We start from the raw sequence: 6,744 nt of genomic DNA, 5'->3' as shown, positions 1-6,744 counted from the left end.
CCAAGGATACCTAACAAGCTGTGGATGGAACCAGACTTGTTAATCATTTGCACTACTACATAGGAACGTTTTAAAATGAGATGAATAGAGTTTAGCAAATGGAAAAGGTAATTTAAGATCACTGAAAAAATGATATACCCATACAACTGAATAGAACCCATTAATGTCATTTTATCTTCCTGATGACCTCTTCAATTTCATAATTGTGATTAGCTACCTGACAAAAGGGCAGTGCTCTGAAAGCTTATGCTTCCAAATAAACCTTTTGCTCTATAACCTGGCATTGTGTGATTTTTTAGTTGAAGAGACTTTATCTCTACTGCAGCTCTTGATTGCCCTAAAATGATTTCAGCCATCTTTGTAAAGCATCAACTGACTCCACAGACCAGCCACATGCACTTTTGCAGAATCCTGATTATGGAGTAAACAATAAATAGCTGGCTTTCTGCTGTCATAGAAGTCACATGGTACAACAATAATCGAGATGTTAAATGATCATGCCAGTTGATCTGTGTTAAAAGGTGGACATCAAACCCAGGTGTAAAGTGACAAATCTCCCGGGTGTTGAAAAGCTAACTTCAGTCAGTTATCATTTCAGCTGCTGAGGCAAGTCTACCAATGGACATGTCATCTTCCAATTAGTTTCCCAGATCACCAGTCACACAAAGCTGATCAGACCTCATGCTCTATCACCTTCATCCCCTCCCCCACTCACCCATTGTACTCTATGCTACTTTCCCCCCACGCCCACCCTCCTCTAGCTTATCTCTCCACGCTTCAGGCTCTCTGCCTTTATTCCTGATGAAGGGCTTTTGCCCGAAACGTCGATTTTACTGCTCCTCGGATGCTGCCTGAACTGCTGTGGTCTTCCAGCACCACTAATCCAGAACCTGGTTTCCAGCATCTGTTTTTACCCTAATATGGCTTCTTCACCAAATAACTCACCATGTTACAACTATCAGTTACTCCTATCTGATTGGCAATGTGTGCTGCAAAACCAGGATTTTGCATGTGCAGCCAAGAGTTCCTGTTGTGATGACAAAGTTAACCAGCCAGGGATCTGTAATTTACCAACCATGTTGAAGAATAGATTTGGTAATACAGGGAACACTGTACTTACATTATATTAACAATTGCTGTGTTGCTCTCTACCCCATGTTAATAACTGCAGCAGTCTCTTTACTTTATCGTTGTTTTATTCTGGCTGGTGTAGGGCAGGAGGCACCACCTGATTGAGGCTTTAGAGAGAGAGAGAGAGCTTGGCCTGCTCCCTGGGCCGTAGTGAAGGAGTGTGTCCCCAGTGCTGGGCTGGAGGCAGCAGCCCACTTGTAGCCTCAACCCCATGTGCTTCTCTCTGTAAACCTGCTTCTTAAAATGAGTTCCTATGCAGAAGCTATGATTCTTCTCCCTTGGAGCAGAAAGGTTTAAGGTAAGGAGGAGATGTTGCAACTTCATAAAGGTGTTCAAAATCAGGATGGATAAATAAGGAGTGGCTTGTTTACATTGAATCGCTAGATTATTAAATGTCTCTAGTAGTGGGCATTGCAATTTAAAAGAGGACATGCAAGCTTTAGAAATGATGCGGACGTGATTTAGAAAAATGATTGCAGGAATGAAGGACTTCAGTTGTATTAATTAATTGAAGAAACTGGGATTCCTTGAAGAGATTGATGAGAGAATTTGTTTGAGTTATTCAAAATCATATGTGGTGTAGACAGAATCAATTGGGAGAAGCTGTACCCATGTGCAGAAAGATTGAGAACCAGGGACCACCAATTTAAAGCGATTTGCAAAAGAATCTAAGATGACATCAGAAATCTTTCTATGTCACCGTTTGTTTTGATGAAAAGCTCTGCTAGATGTAGATTCTGTCACAGCTTTCAAAAGTAAATTGGATATACACCAATAGACAATAGGTGCAGGAGTAGGCCATTCTGCCCTTCGAGCCTGCACCACCATTCAATATGATCATGGCTGATCATCCTTAATCAGTATCCTGTTCCTGCCTTATCTCCACAACCCTTGATTCCACAATCCTTGAGAGCTCTATCCAACTCTTTCTTAAATGAATCCAGAGACTGGGCCTCCACTGCCCTCTGGGGCAGAGCATTCCACACTGCCGCCCCTCTCTGGGTGAAGAAGTTTCTCCTCATCTCTGTCCTAAACGGTCTACCCCATATTTTTAAGCTGTGTCCTCTGGTTCGGCACTCACCCATCAGTGGAAACATGTTTCCTGCCTCCAGAGTGTCCAATCCTTTAATAATCTTATATGTCTCAATCAGATCCCCTCTCAGTCTTCTAAACTCAAGGGTATACAAGCCCAGTCTCTCCAAGTTTAGGCCCCTGCCCTTTTGAGCCATATTCCTAACATTTTCAGGTAAATCTGTCCTGACAGTAAGTCATGAGTGTGGTGCTGGAAAAGCACTGCAGGTCAGACAGCATCCGAGGAGCAGGAGAATTGACATTTCTGGATTAAGCCGTTCATCAGAATTCATCTTACTGATGAACGACTTTTGCCCAAAATGTCAATTCTCCTGCTCCTCAGAATCTGCCTGACCTGCTGTGCTTTTCCAGCACCACATTCGACTCTGATTTCCAGCATCTGCAGTCCTCACTTTCCCCTAGTGAAGAGAATAAAGGATTGGTCAGCCCAGTTCCCAAAGAACATGGCCTCGATTTACCTTGGATCCCCAAAGTTCATCTTGGACATCATGTCCATCATTTACGTATACGATATCCTGTCAAAGACCTTCTCCTGGTCCAGGCTGTTGAAGTGGGCATCCACTCCATGTCCTGCATATAGGTGGTCACATCCCTGAGGAACGCAAAGCTCTCCGAGATCTTCCTGCCAGGTACAGCACAGGCTTGGTTCGGGGTGAACCACCGATCCCGGAGCAGACTTGATCTGGTTGGTGATGTCCTTAGACAGGAATTTATAATCGATGTTCAGTCGTGAAATTTGTCATCAATTTCTGATTGCCTCTCTCTCCCCCTTCCGCTTGTAGATGAAGGTAATGATACCGTTCCTCATGAATTTGCATATGCTACCTGACAGAAACATTCTGTTGTACATCTCCAGCAGGTCCTGGCCAATTGAGTCCTACAGAGCTGAATACAACTTGGCTGGTAAGCTATCACTTCTGCAAGTTTCATTCTTTTCAAAGGACTTGAGGGGCTTGGTCAGCCCATCCAGAGATAATGACTGATCCAGCCTCTCCCGCGTACTATCATCTAAGACCTCCGTGATAGTGAATAGAAATGGCTGGTAAACCACACCGTCTGTAGGCTTTGTGTCATACGGTCTGGTATAAAATAATCGTAGCATCCCTACAGTGTGGAAACAGGCCATTGTCCTAAAAATTCCACATCGACCCTCCAGACAGTAACCCACCCAGACCCATTCCCCTACACTACATTTTCCCTGACTAATGCACCTAATCTATGCAGCCCTTAACACAATTGGCAATTTAGCATGCCAATTCACCTAACCTGCGCAGGTTTGGACTATGGGAGGAAACTGGAGCACGCGGAGGAAACCAAACCCAAGTCCCTGGTGCTGTGAGGTCGCAGTGCTAACCACTGAGCCACCATGTTGCCCAATCTGCTGATCCTCGGGATGTCAGATGAAGGTGACACTACCAAGGTATCTTCTTCCTTCAGGCTGCTGAGTACAGAGCTCTCCTTGTGCACCTTCTGGAAGTAATGCGAGCACATCTCATTTCTGCTCCACGGAACAGACCCTGGATTGGACTTGGAGGCCTTGGAGGCAAGAAGCAAGGCTTGCTGACTCTTCACCTGCATCATCTGCATGCTTTTCTGAAGATTGAACAGTTCTCCCCATCTCTCTCACCTTCTGAACACCTTTAAAGATGAAGAACCTGTTGATGATCCCCTTGACTGTTTCTCATCAGTCAGCTAGAGACTGAAGAGGGGCTTCACAGCTCTCCAACCTGAGTTCCTCAATGTGTTCTGGGGTCAGCAGTTTCAGGTTAAGCTTCCATGTTCCCTTGTGGGCCCACTGATCATCCTGAAGATGACAGTCAGACAGCAGGAGGCAGCAATCAGAGAAGAACACTGGCTTGACGTTGGTGGATCTGACTGACAACGCTCGGCACTCGAGCAGAAAACCTAGCCTTGAGTAGATAGACCTGTCTGGCTGTGAGCAGGTGTACCTACGCTGCGCTCTGCCTGCAGGGGTGCTGAAGACATCAAGCAGCTTGGCAACTTTTAACCGTTTCCATCGGGAATCCAGATGTAGCATCCAGTTTGCTGTCAGCCCCTCTGGGATCGTCCATCCCCATGGATGACGCAGTTGATGTCTCCAGCCAGAATGGCTAGCTGGATGGCGCTAGCAGCAGTGGGAGCTGCTGCAGAATGGTCAACAACTCTCTTTTTACTGCCGGGGCATTAGTCTCAGGGGAGTGTTTCTGTACATAACATGTTCTCCAAGGAAGCGCCAGCCTGCCACCATCTTCCCCTTGACACTGGTGAAGTTGCCTCCTCGCAGAATAGCCAGGCCAGATCAATAGCAATCAGTATCCCCCCCAACCAAATCGAAGGGCTGTGGGCCCACAGAGTCCACCATTTCCTGTAGCTGCTGAGCTGTCTAGACGTAGCTGCTGCAGGACCAACTCTTTTTCTTATGCTTTGGCTATTCTAGTTTGATCTGATGTCCAGGCAGAAACTCTTTTATACAATAGAAATTTATTCTAATCCATGAATATCCAACCAACTAAAAGCAAACAACAGCTGGAAGATAACAATGGATGATGTACGGTCTGTAAAGAGAAAAGATGTGTCATGCCTTCCAACAAGACTGAAGATAAACATGCATTTTGAAAAAATTGCAAAATGAGGAATGGAGCAATCAACAAGGAGGGAGTTAAATAGTCTACAAGATGCATCTTAAAGACTGATGAGTATGGATGGCACAGAGGTACTTAAAAATCAATGAATTTGCAAGTAAGAGAAATGGGGTGGAAAAATATAGTATGGGTCCATACATGCAAAAATATAAGAAAATAAAAGAAAATATAATTAGTAGGCTTCATTTTGAATTTAGATTGTGCGTGCTTATGGGAAACCCATTATACACCTCATTCGGCTTTCCTCTCCATTGAAGAAAATGGGCTGCAAGATCAGGCAGGCTGTGTTATGAACAGTTATTTGATGTAATTTGGTTTCCAACATGGTCAAAAAGTTAAAACTAGAAATTGTTTCTGTTGACTATGTCTGCAGGAAGTGCACAATTCTCCATGCACAATGGTCAACAATCAATGAAACGTAGCTCAATTTTCCATATCTAGATCCCTTTCATATTGTCCTGAGATTTCCAAGGTTTTTTTCCATAAAGACCAAGTGTGGCATTCTGCCTGGAGTGGGCACAGGCTCAATGGAGATTTTAAATGAGACAAGAATGTACATTCCCATCCTTCCAGTTAATTTCCCAGATTGAAGGATGATTAGGTATTGCAGTGTGCAAAAGCACAAGATAACATTCACCTGTGAGCTGTTTCCATGGCCTCATTGACAAGAGTGACAGAAAAGATTCTATGATTAGGGCAAAGATTTATGCTGTTTTATTGTAAATTCAAACAATAATGTTGAAGTCAACTTTGGGACATTATAAGCGCCAAGATTAATTGGTAGCAAGAAAGTCCCTAACTTTGAGGCCTAGCATATAGTCACAAGCCCTTGTGCCAACACTTCACTTTCATGCTCATTCAAACAAATGTCAAAAAAAAATTTAGAAGCTACTGGTAGCAGTTGACATGGAGAAAGTAATTGATGCTGTGGTTTCACATCAGGATCATTGTGATCACACATAGAATGAATGATAAAGGTAGTCTTGAACATGTGTAGAATTTGGCACTGACGTTCTATAATTTATACTTTCTAATTTCTGGCAGCTCAAAGAGTTGTCTTCAGTATGTTGGTGAGGTGTGAAATTGTACACTATAGATTGATGTTGGGTTCAACCCACAAATAGAATCACCTAATTTTTCCAGCCACAGGAATTATGTTTCTGTATGAGTTAATCTCTCCTCTCAGCCATGACCTGAAGTGAGCATGAAGACAGCTGTCTCATCCAATAGAGATAATTGGCGTTGAGTTTAACTTGAGAATGAAATGAGGTAGGAAGGCATCGCTGGGGTTGGAATCATATCCATGCTGTTGGCATCACTCTGCTTTGTGAGCCAGTTATCCAACCAACAGAGTTACTACAACATATTATACTTGCATGCACAATCAGCCTCAAGTTTTCAAACCTACAAATGTATGTTCTATTTACTGACACTTTAAGCACTGCAGCATTTAACAACAACAAGCAAAACCATATAAGACTGAGACTTCTTCTGAGCTAGTTGACTACGACAGTCTTCACCCCTTAAACTGTAAATGCTTGCACTATAAAGTCTATTTGTCTACAAAACAGCCAAATAACTGAAGTATATATTCACCAGTTCTTGAAGAAGGAAGTCTATTCCTGTCAGGTAAATGCCTCATATATAATAGTTGCGTTTGGGAACATACATGTTTCCTGTTTTTGTTACCGTGAATGTAACTCCAGCAGGCTGTGGTGTTAATTGATACGAAGGACTTGGTGATGAAATGTCAACATATTTCTGACCAAATTAATGTGAAAAGCTGACCCAGCTGAATGGAAGGAAGGTAGAAATCCAGGGCTGCTGTTACAACACGGCAGTGAGCTATTCTACAAATAAAACCAAACACACAGAAAAG

The sequence above is a fragment of the Chiloscyllium plagiosum genome, unplaced genomic scaffold (assembly GCF_037043375.1).
Source record: "Chiloscyllium plagiosum isolate Xiang-an unplaced genomic scaffold, Cpla_swu_hap1 HiC_scaffold_3, whole genome shotgun sequence".
Classification (NCBI taxonomy): Eukaryota; Metazoa; Chordata; class Chondrichthyes; order Orectolobiformes; family Hemiscylliidae; genus Chiloscyllium; species Chiloscyllium plagiosum.
Note: the sequence above shows the minus strand (reverse complement) of the source record.